Genomic DNA, 13358 nt, shown 5'->3' with positions numbered 1-13358 from the left:
ATTTTGGGAAAGTATAGGATGGAAAAAAAGTTGCAATATCCAACATAATATCTAATGTATAATATGAACTTGATAAATGCTTCTTGGTTGAATGATTTAAAAAGTAGCACATATTATAATGATGATTGTGTTTTACATATGGAAATTATAACGGACTTTAGTTCTTTATTGCTATTTTTGTTTTATGATTTTTTTTGTGGTTTGTTATAAAATTGTAATGAATTCTACATTTTACTTGAATAAAATGATATAAAATTATTTGTATAGTTTTGTGAAAAACATGATAGGGCATGATACTTCTATTTTTCTAATGGTAACATTTTAGATTGATCTGGATAAGAAAGATGTTTAAAAGTAAAAGAAACTTGTGAGTGCCATTGAAATTGAACTAAATATCTTAGAGACAAATGTTTCCAATTTTGTTGTCTTGTACTTTAGTGGCTGTAATGCTGTGGGTATTTCACTCTTTGTGGGAAGGAATAGCACTGCTAGTTGCTGAGGGTAAGAGGATATACATAAACCTACCTGCCTAAAAAACAATAGCATTCTACTAACTGGTCACTCTGCTTCCCCTCTCTTTTCCTCTTAAATCCATTTTACAATGAAGTAGCACATGAGTATTTCTGATTACAGATTTCATCATATCTCTTCATAACATTCTTCAATCATAAATTCTTCAAGGGCTCCCCATTTCCTACTGATTAAATTCAAATTCCTTAGTTTGACATTTAAAACCCCTACAATTTTTGAGTTGGTTCCCTATCTTTGTAGCCATATTTTATATGGGGGTAATTACCATCCCACCAGGCAATATTGAAGTCATACTTCTAGTCACCAGGCCACATATAGCTCTAGTTCTTTCCTCATCCACACCATTGTCTTTCTCCATGCTATTCTCTCATCTCTGCTCTTTGACATATTAACTATACTTCAAGTTTAAATGGAAATATCACCTCTTCCTTTAAGCCATCTTTAATAATGACCTTCCCCTCCATTCAAGATTGTCTTTACTTCATATTGCCAATAATACTCCATCTCTTTTTTTTTAATATAATCTTCATTATGACTTTTATATAGATGCTGTATAAAATTGTATGTGTTTTAAATTCCCTGTCCTGATAATGTTGCATGAGGTCAGGAACTATATCTTAATTATCTTTTTATCACCTTAAACTACTAACACAACACTGTGAATATAGGCAACACTTAATATATGCATTTTGAGTGGTTGTGTTGAAGGTAAGTAGAGTTTGCAATCATTCTTCCATCTATACCCATTCTCCCTATTTCTTTCAATGGTAAAGCTAAAGAAATAACTATATAGTCATTTCCTTAGAGATTTTAATCCCAGGTTATAACTTTTCTTTCCTTCTTTTCTATCATGAGGTTTCATAAAATCATAAAATCAATTTAGCAGTTGTAAGATTGACTGTAAAGAAAAGAGTTTTGCCCTGACAGTTATTGTACAACTCCCAAGGCATACTGCAAAGGAAATTAAACTTACAGTTTGTCTTTATTGGGAAACCATTGTGATTCAAAAAAAGCACTAGATTGAAGCATAGGGCATAAGCGTGCTCCTCTAATTTTGTTTAGAACCAAGACTCACTCTATGACCTCGAGCAAGTCACTTAAACCTACTGGACCATATTCTCCTTACTTTATACAATTTATATAAACATATTAAACATTATATAAACATATATATACATACATGTGCATATATTTAAATCCTCTCTTTCCACATCACCAGGACTAATGTCTCAAAAGAATCTTTCCTTTCTATTGAAAGGGAAGGAGGGAGAGAGAGAAGAAGAGACAAAGGGGAGGGAGGAAGGAAAAGAAATCATGTTTTAAGTGCATAGCATGTGCTAGACACCATGTCAAGTTATTTCCAAGTATTAACTCATTTGATCTGGACAACAACCCTTATTATTCTTGTTTTATAGTTGAGGAAACAGAGGCATAGAAAGATTAAACAACTTGCTCGGTGTCAAATGCTATCACATGTCTGAGGTTAAATATGAACTCTTCCTAACACTAAGTTGAAAGCTTTCTGTACTGTGACAACGTTGCATCCACATAGTATGGAGGTGGCTTTGAGTCATTTAAAGTCAGTTCTAGTGAACAGAAAAGTTTTTCTAATCAATCCAAAAGGAGTCTGAAAATGGGCCCAATGACAAATACTATATCAATTATCAAACAACCAACCTGAGTTTTATCAGGTTTGGGACAAGGTGATGGATTTTGATTTACAGACATTCTCAAGACCAACTTATAAAACAGAGAAGAGATAAAATCTTCACTGGTTCAGGGAGAGCCCTACAATTATCATGGTTTCTTGAACCATGGAAATGAATTTGCATAAGGATCAAACAAGATAATACATATAAAAATGCTTTTTGGAAAATGTATAAAGCACTATAAATGTTGGGATACTTTGGGTCACTCTCTGATTCCCATGTGAATTCACCAGACAAAGCAATTATAAGTTCATAGTACTCTCTGGGTTTTAGTTGAAACTATCTTAAATCGAAATCCTTTCAAGATGTGTTGATATTTATTGATGAACCAGAGACAAAAATTCATTGAAAACAGACATTTCATAAAATAACATATTAAGAGGAGTAGAAATAAAACAATTTCCCCCATAAGCCAGAGGCAAACAATCCTACAGATAGGCAACATTATTACTGGGATTAATGGATAGGAGAGTAAATATCCATTGAAGGGCATATATGTAGGACCAGACTAAGGACCAGAGGAAATTTTCTGGCCTTAAACATTCTGATTTATTTTATGATTGGGAGTGATGTCTGTTTCTTTTAAAAACCTTCATTAGAAAGTATTTTCCTTCCCAAAAGGAGTTAGCCTAAGGCACTCAATTATTTTGGAGAAGAAAAAGAGCCCCTTTCTCATATAACTAGTTCTTTCAGGCTTATTTATTTCTTGAAATGTATTTTCTCAGGCTTATATTTCTATCAGACACATATCTCTAACTAAAGTTAGGAAGTCTATCAGGATCTTTTTAATTCTGGAAGATACATTTCAACTAAATAATAACCATGAGGAGGCAGCTCTTTCAGAAAATTTCTAAGGAATCAATAATTGTCCAGTTTATCAGTTTCAAAACTTGTTTGTCTCTTCTTTGTAAATACGAGAGTGGGAGAAAGGCATTGAAACAAGATTATATGTAGGAATAAGGATTATAATATTGCCTTTTGTTTCGTCAAATTCCCAGATCACATATATGTATATGTATAAATGTATATAAGTATATATATGCATGTATGTATATATTACTAGCAAAGCCTTTCCAATTTGTGAGACCATTCTTTAAGAAATAAGAATTTACTATCATGATCACCATTGTTATTGACAATGTAATGTAATAGACAGAGAGCTGCCTTTAAAGATAGGAAACAAGGGGAATCAAGTTAAACCTTTGATTCATGTTGGTTATGTAATTCTGTGTAAATAATTTAATCTGCATATTCTGTATTGAAGACCAATCACATTACAGGTGAAATATTGACTTGCAAATAGGATTTAAATGAGGCAGAGTTGTACAAAGTCATCAGCCTCACTATCTCTTCCAGAATCACCCAAAATCCAGTGGCAAGTCTGGCAAAAGTCAAGGTGATTGTTGATAGCCTGGCCTGCAGTGGATGACCTCGATGTCTTTGATATTTGACCAGCTCTAAATATTCTGCTACATCTGATTTTGCTGCCTTCATGACCATTCTAACAGGGGAGGTTTTTACATGTTGGGGGTAGATAATTATCTTTATCTTAATTCATTGAGAGATTTGAGGAATATTGGCTACTCTCAATTTGATTTAGTCTATATGCTGAAACAGTTCACCTGGATATGGCCACTATGCATGCTAGACTTCCTCAGATTCAAAGATGAGAGTTGAATGATTTATTGGACACTAAAGGTGGGTGAGCGGGGCCTGAAAAGTGCTCAGAAAGCACTCACCAGAAAATGTTAATCTTTCAAGAACATCCCATAATCCTCAACAAAATGAAAAAAATCGCTCATACTCTAGGTAACTTTAATATAAATTTCAGAGAAAATGCTGACTTGCTTGGATAGCTCTTTCTTCCTTCAGAAGTTCTCTATTAATGATACACTAAATCTATTCCTTATTTTATTGATATTACTAAATGCATATTTTTTCTATGTTTTTAAAATGTCACTGTGATTTTTCATGCAACAAGAGAGTTTATTGTTAGTATTAGATAATCTAGCAGTCTCAGATTGCTGAATTGCTAGTTGCTTTGTTTTCTCTGGCACTGCTATAACACATATCATCTCATTCTAGAAAGTAATTATAGGGAAAAATTGTTTTTAATGATGTTATTCAGCAGCCAACAAGTACAATATGGAATTAACCTGAATTGAATGGATCAACTACACAATTAGAAAGAGAATTCTTTGCTTTTCTACAAGATTTTATGAAATCTTGTGTGTAAAAGAGATTTAATGTTACCCACTTTGACATGCGGCCTATATAGGTTAATCATTTATTTCTCTTTCCATCTTCTAATGGCTCATTTTATTAATTATTTTAAATTATTAATTATTAAAATTGAAACATCTTTCTCATTAATCACTTAGCTTTGAACCCCACCACAGTTTATTAAATAATACTTAATACTACCTTTTCACATAAGCATTTGCTTATTTTTCTTTAAATAATCAATCCTCTTAAGCTCCTAGACTTAAATAAACATCAATGCTGCTATTTATTAATAACATTTCATAGAACAATAAAACAGATATGAAACTCACTTCCCTCATTAAATAAGTTTTTAGTCCTTTCTCTTTATCATTTCTTCAGCTATCATAATGATTATTTCTCTAGAATGACAATTTAAATTCTTTGTGTCCTCAGAAAGTTATCCTAGAATAATAATTAACTATCCTCTCAAGGTATTATCATAATCCCTCATTAACTACCTTTTATTTAACTACTCATATTATTTAATCTTTACTTTGTTCATCATTATTTTGTGTGTGTATATAAAATAATTCTTACTCTTAGAATATATATATATATATATAAAGAGAGAGAGAGAGAGAGAGAGAGTAAGAATTGTTTTATTCTTTGTATTTGTATGATCAACTGGACAAAGCCCACCCCTCACATCAGAGGAATTTAAGTCTAGTTAAAAGCAGAAATGTTTTATTAGAAGACTAATTAGATAAGTTTAGGCATTCAAATACCAAATACCAAATAAACAGAAGCCCAATAGCGTGAGAGGCAAGGGCGTTTTATGCTTGAAACCCATACAGGGAAGGTTTAGGGATAGGTTAAGAAGGAAAGTGACCACTATTTCCTAGGAACAGGTAGAACACAGAAACAGGATTTTTTTTCAGGAATAGTTGACTACAAATCTGGTTTAAGCCAGTCTGAAATGACAACTCAGCAGAGTCAGCCAGCCAATATCAGCAAGTGTCTAGAAATGAGAAAGACTTTTGACTCAGACCAGGCTCCTGATTCGTTACTTTTGGCAAAGGCTTACTTTGCATCCAGGGCATCTGTTTGGTAAGGTAAATCACAGAAAACAGTTATTTTAATCTCAAGGATAGTTTCAAATATTCCAGAAAAAAAGTACAAATTTCTGGCACATGGTATATACTTAATAAATGCTTGCCAGTTAATGTTGATTGATTATTTCTAAAAGATATAATAAGGATATGATGATTTTTGTGGGATAGGCTGTTGAAATTATTATTACTCTAGTTTACAATTCTGAGTTCTAGATTCCTTCATTAGGAATAATATCAGGGGGAAAATAGGTGGCAGAATAAAATATAACAACTAAAATTCTTGTGGATTAAAAATTGGTAATTTCATTTGATAGAAAGAAGAATAATCTTTTTTTTTCCCAAATGTATTTGTTTTTTGCTAAGGCAGTTGGGGTTAAGTGACTTGCCCAAGGTCACATAACTAGGAAATGTTAAATGTCTGAGGTCACATTTGAACTCAGATCCTTCTGACTTCAGGGCTGGTGCTCTATCCATTGCACCACCTAGCTATCCCAAAGATCTTTTATTTATACAGACTGATTCTAAGGAATTGAAGAAAAAGACATACTATCAAAGAATGTGGTGGGAATGATAAAAGAGAGGGAAAATGTAGTTATTCCAGTAAAAGAGAATATGAATAGATATGATTAATGAAATTAACTGCTAAAAAAAAATCAACTAAAATTTTAAAATGCCTGACACTGTGAATGATTAGATATAGAGTAATAAGTCTGGAAAAGTGTTAAGTGGGGCATAGAATGCCTTAAAATATTAAAAACTCAACTTGACAGATCAGTAGAGGTGCATTTTGAGGACGATTCTGCTTCAATCAAGAGGTCTTGAATAGGATTTATCTGTTCTTTAAATTCCTTACTGCTCTTCTATGAGTAAATCTTAGCTCTAGATTGTCTGTCAATGGACAGGAAAATTTGACATGAATAAAAGAAATTCATTCCTTAATTTCTTTCCTTTTAAAATATTTATTTGGTGATTTTTTTCACTGAGAGATCAGTCTTATCTGACAGTGTTTGGCTTATTCTGTACTTGTAATTCATTTTCTCTTTGTGAAGAGTAGACAAACCCCTTGCAATCATTGATGTTTGTGTTGATTTGGGTTATCATATTTTCATATTTTTTTCCTTTATGTTAGTATGGGCATATTATTGTTTTGGTTCTACTTAGTCATTCTGGTCTCTAGGTCATCCTAGTGAACTGCCTTGCATATAAGAGGAAAAAACCAACCAGATGAAATGAATGTTTCAACTTCCATTACACAGCAAGGAATGATTACTTCATATGGTTGGTTAAGCTGGTTTTCTGATTTAAAGATTGTTTCTATTTGGTCAAAAATTGACATAGCTTTTAAAGACCATCTAAAAATATAATGAATTCTAATTAAAAAGCAATTACACTTCAATGAGATTTCTATGACTCATTTTTCATTGAAACTCCCAGACCAGATTTTAATCTGTTGTAATGCTGTGAATTTATCTAGATAATTGTCATGTTTTCCTCACTTAAAACTGAAAGCACTAAGCCATTGTCATCTCTATAACCTATTGCTCAGAATTGTGGTGAGTTCTAAATTCATATAAATTAAATTAGATTTCAGAGGCTATCCCAAAATAATATTTGTTTTGTGGGGAGTCACCATTAACCACATTCAGAGTTTTAGTTTTGTTTTATTTTTTGAAAAAAAAAGAAAACAAAACTGTGATTATATAATATGTGTGTTGGAGGGAGAAGGAAGAGTATGGGTATATCTTGTCTAAATTCCATAGATGTGGATATTAAGTATCTGGATTACTGATAAATACTTAATCAATCAAGATGAATCAATCAGTATCTCTTATGTAATAGAAATTATGCTAGGTACTGAAAACACAAAAACAGAATTAGAATACCTTTGCCCAAAAGGAGCATATGCTATAATGATGGAGACATTCCACACATGAAAGACAATCAAAAGAAAAAGTGTCCCATTTAAGATGAAGTTGATTTTACTATAGAGCATAAAAATGAAGAGGAAAAAATAAATCTTGAATGGTATGTTTAGGGCAAATTAGTACAGGCTTTAAAAGTCAGAGAAATATGACTTTTTTTGCATAGGGGCAAATGAGGGCCACTGCAATTTAGTGAACAAGAGAGCTTCCCACGGATACCTCATGAAATCAGAAGAAGTTCACAAAAGGGAGACTTCTCCAAGAGAAAAGGCAGCTGGTGAAAAGGCAGGGGGAGAAGTGAAAAAGTGATTGAGCAGTAGAGCTAGGAGTAAGCTCTGAGAACCACAAAATAGGAAAGAAGTAGACTATGAAAAGATTCAAATGCCAAAATGAGGACTTTACATTTGATTCTACAAGTAATAGGGAGCCATTGGAATATAATGCATAAGGTTTGATAGAATATGTGGCTGCTAGGTGATTTAAGTTTAGAGCTCTGGTTCTGGATTGAGGAAGACTTGAATTTAAAACACCTAACTAACTGTGTGACTCTGAGCAAGTAATTTTATCTGTTTAACTTAATGCAATGGAGAACAAAATGTCAAACCACTCCCTTATCTTTGTCAAGAAAATTCCATAGACAGCATTGGCGTGTTATGATTCTAGGATCATGAAAAGTTGGACACAACTGAATAACAACAACACGATATGATATGACCTCAAATAAGGGGAGGGGATCATTCTGGCTAATTTGTGGAAGAGAAATTAGCATGGGAACATAATTGGGGAGATAATACATATACACATGAAAAACCTGGTGTTGTGCTCAGTATTTGAGGGCAAAAAAAAATGGTGATGGGGGACAAGAAATAGTATCTGACGTCAAAAGTCAATCTAGAAATATGTATCCTTCAAATGAATGTTGTAAACAACAATTTCTATGAATGCAGTGAGGACGCATATTAGTACAATGAAGGTAATCAAGATAGATTTTATGAAGATGGAACTTGAGCTAATGCTAAGCATCTATTTAGCTTAAAAAGTAGATAAAGTAGTTATGGGGAAAGCAGGGAACAGGGAAGAAAGAATTGTTATTAGACAAATGTTTGTGTCATAGTGAACTAGTACAATAGCAAAATGGTAGAAGAGTTTGAAAGGTAGATCAGATTAGTTTAAAGGGGGGATCTTAATGTAAGACAAAGGAGTTTGGGCCTTAATTTGCTGATACTGAGGGGCCACTAAAATTATGGAAAGGAATATTTTTGAAAATTTAATTTGTTGGAGATGTGCAGGATAATTCAGAAATAAAGAGATTAAATAAGGCAATGACATTAACCTAGTTATGACCTCTATATGACACTCTATACTAGAGTGATTGTGAAAGCAAAGAAAAGAAAGGGATAATTTTTTTTAATGTGAAAAAATAATCAATTAAACTTGTCAATTCAAGTCCAATCAATCAACAACTCAAGTCAGCTAGCATTTATTAAATGATTCTTCTAAACCAGATACTATGTAATGTGCTGGTAATTCAAAGAAAAACAAACAAACAAAAACAGTCCATGTTCTCAAGGAGATCACAGTCTCATGGGGAGATAAAACACACACACACACACACACACACACACACACACACACACACATATATATATATATATATATATATAGAAAGAGAGAGAGGTTTTATATATATATATAATACATAGGTTATATATAATATGTAAGTTTTATATATATATAAAATACATAGGTTTCATATATATATATATATATATATATATATATATATATATACATAGATTATATATGTATAAAAGATACCAATGATAAATCGAAGGTAATCTCAGAGGGAAAGCACTATGGTTAAGGAGTAGGAAAGAATTCTTGAAGAAGATAGAATTTTGATACTTCCTAGAATTATGATAGGGACTATTCAAGGAATAGCTAAGTCAAGTGATTATTGAATATGGAGGAATAAGGGTGTAATGGGCCAGAACTCTGGAGAAATGTACTTGAAAGAAGGATTCTTACAACAAGGTGTTAACTCAGTGGAATTGATAAGACAATGGTTATCTGGTTTAGCATGGTGATTAATAGCTCTCTAGTTCAGTGTGATTGATCTAATCTTACAAAAAATGGTTCCTTAGTGATATAATAATTGGCTCATACTCAGTAGGATGAATTGATTCAATTGTAATAGAGTATATAAACTGGGGACAAAGTCAGCCACGGGAAAGAAGACTTGACCAGCCTCTGGTGGTTCTCCTGTCTCCTGCATTCCTCTACGGAGACCAAGTTCCATCTGAAGGTCCCCCAGAAAGCTAGCCCAGCCTCAGGCAAAGGAGACAGACTGTGAAGGAGATAATAAAGACTTCAGACTTTATTCCTGACTATTCTTGTGGTGATTATTCTGCTGAAACCAAGGCTAGTCCTGAGACCTCCAGAAAGCTAGCCAGGATATTACAAAAGGGGTAGGAAAAAATTAAAAATTTCTTAGTTATAAAGTCTTGGTTCTTATCCATAGGATCATAGGATTTTAGACTGGAAGGGACCTTAGTGATCACCTAATCTAACAGATGAGGAAATTGAAGGCAAGAGAAAAGAAAGAAAGCTTTCTGTGGGCAAATCTTACTTCTTTTTATTCCTTGCTTCTAGAATAGTATTTGGACCTTGGTGAGTGCTTAATAAATATTTATTACATTTAAGTGAAGTGTGCAAGATCCCAAAGTTAGTAAATGTCAGAGCTGGGTTTATGACCTAAACCTCTTAACAACAAATCTCTTTTCATTACATGTCATTAGTTGAGATTGAGGATAGCAGTTGACATCAAATGATGAGATTGCTATAGGGACCAAATGCTGGGGTTCGGTCATGTGACAAATTCACAACAGCTTTTCTCTTTGCCAAAAGGTGTATTTATTTACAGACAAAATAAAGAGATAAAATATGCACAGAAGTGGTAGATTTAGTAGTAGAGTTGGGAGAGGATATAGTTAGCAAGGAAAGGGAAAGACAAGTTCCATAGTGGAACTCACAATTAATCAGCAGAAAGGGAGTACTCCATGAAGCGGGAGAACATCATTGACTGGCAGGCTAAATCCATAGAAGAGCTTAATACCCTAAAAGAGTTAGTTAGCCATTAGAAGGTGAAAAACACCATGAAGCAAGGGGGAATGAATGGGAAGAAAGATGCCATGAGTCAGAACATAGTGGCAGGCTAGCCCAAAAGAGATTCACCAAAGATAGCATAAGCCATGGATAGATTTATAGGGGAAATTTAACCTTTGGTGACTTGATATAACTTGGCTTTCTGATTGGATACAATAAAATGGGGTTACTCAAGACCTCCATTGAATCAGGCTGAGCTGATTCTCATTAGTACCCTTCCCTTTTTGCTTCAGGAAGTAATTTTATCAGTACTTCTGGCTTCCCCTGTGAACTTCATATGATCCAGGACTTCATTAACATTGATATCCATAACAGAATATTAAGCAATAAAGAAGTTAGAAAGAGGAATTAGTTAGATTGAGGGTTTAGGTGGTTGAGTACACATGATATCCAAATAGATAATAGATAATTAGAAATTAAGACAGAAAGGTCCAAGAGAAACCAGAGTTGAAGATTCAGAAATCATTGACATAGATATGATGTGCTTCAAGCTGAATGAACTCAAAATGAGAAATAGTAAAGAAAAAGCAAAAAGAGTCAAAGATTTTTGAGTTTCCTGGAAGCTGTGGTTTCAGATAGGGGATGTAGATTAAATGACATGTAAAGTGCTGTGGAACTTTAAAGCACTATGGAGATAGTATCTATTGTTATTAATATTATTTCTTTTTGTGCTCTTAAATTATAAAACTATTAATTGCAGTTCACTCCCATTTATCCTTATTTCCTTTCTCCAGCAAAAATTCCACCTGAATAAAAAACTTTTGCTGCAATATCATGCACCAGCGAAAATCTAATCCCTTCCCAGAATGATCTGATCTTAAAAAGAAAGCCTCAAAGCTTCAATTTTTCAATGCTGAGAACACCAGATTCAGCAACTCAATAATTCTTGTTAAAACTAATTTACAACCCTACAATTACATTTTGTATAGTGCTTGTCCCTTCAGGCATCCTGTCCAATGTACCTTAGATCCTGTCCAATGGGATCCTCTCACAAAGAACTTATTAGGTACATAGACCTTGAAGAGGTCTGCCCTAGGGAGTCACACTGTTCTGGTTTAGTTGTTCTGACAAACACTGTCTTTACATATTTCACCATTCATGAGAAACTGTTCCCATTTATTACACATAGCAATGCTAGCCTTTTCTAGGTAGATAGGATTCACTATTAGGCAGCAGCAAAAATGTGTAGGAAGCAATACCTATCCAGAAAAATCGAGAATAATGGTCAAGATTAGATATGAAACAGAGTAGGTTAAGCATTCTGCTTTTGAAAATCTAGAAGACAAGAGTTCACACATTGACTAGTGTTCTCTTCCTCTTCGAATTGCCTTGTATCAATAATTATTTATTTCTAAAACATATCTAGGGTTGTGCTGGTAAATATTTAACAGATCTCTGAAAAAAGTATGCGCAAATACTTTTTTTATTTAATCTGCATTTTAACACTTCTAAAAGTTTAGACAATCAACAAAACATTATATCAAGTCCTAATTTATAGAGATTATGGATTCCTGAGGTATACAGTTTCACATTACAAATTTAACATACAGCTCTTCCAAGACAGAGTGGGCTCAAGCACATCCTTGACAATATTTGTCCATTGTTCAGTCATTTCTCTGTCATATTGAATTCTTGGTAATATCATTTGGGATTTTCATGTTAATGATATCACAGTGGTTTGCCAGTTCCTTCTCCAGCTTATTTTTAGATATGAGAAAATGAGACAAAGAGTATTAAATGGCTTGACCAAGATCACACAGCTAGTTAAGTCTCTGAAGCCAGATATGACCTTAAGGAGATGAATCTTCCTGACTCCAGACCCAGCACACTATCCACTCACTGTACTACCTTGATACATTTCTAGAAGAGTAAATTTTTTGATAGCACTGTTTTATTTTTATCTTAGCATTTCAATATCTACCACCATAACTGGAACATAGCAGGTACATAAGAAATATGCATGTTATTAATATGATCAATATTATAAATATCAATATTATCAATATCAATTTACCATTATTTCATAATGTTATTTATCAATATCATTTTCAATATTTATCAATATTATAAATACTATTTCTGAGGCAATGGCAGAAGTACTGAGAAGGTTCTTATATATGGTTCTCTTTCCCACAAGTTTTCACCAACTTTTTGCCTACTAATACCTGAAATTCCCTACTCAGAACTTCCTTCACTAAGTTTAAAAATCTAGCATAAAAGTGAATGAATTGATAGATTGACTATGACTCTGTTTACTGTTAAAATACAAATATCTTTCTAGCAATGAATCTTTTGTGAAAAAGTAAGCTGTAAGAGTTGAAATTTTTGCCTTTTTGAAAAATTGTATCTGATTTTCTCAAAACTTTTATCATCAGTCCATATTTAGGGGACATCTTTTTCCCTACTACTTCTAGAGAAAATGATGAACAAAAAAAGATTAGGAGCTGAACTTAGATGCAGAGGACCTGAGATCAAGTATGATCTCAGACATATACTAATTATGTGACCCCAAGAAAGTAACTAGTGGCAAAACTATATGTTTCAGAGAAAGTTCTGACCTGCAGTGATCAAGAGGGTTTTCTCACATAGGAGTTTCCTATAACAATGAAATTAAAAGCCCAATCCCCATCTCTAGGTCAGTTTTTCATCTGAGCCAGGCTCTGGGCACAAAAGATGTATGCAAAGCAGTTTTCCCTATCACACAGAGTACTAGA

Source organism: Antechinus flavipes, chromosome 4 (assembly GCF_016432865.1).
Source record: "Antechinus flavipes isolate AdamAnt ecotype Samford, QLD, Australia chromosome 4, AdamAnt_v2, whole genome shotgun sequence".
Lineage (NCBI taxonomy): Eukaryota > Metazoa > Chordata > Mammalia > Dasyuromorphia > Dasyuridae > Antechinus > Antechinus flavipes.
This window is presented reverse-complemented; position numbering follows the sequence as displayed.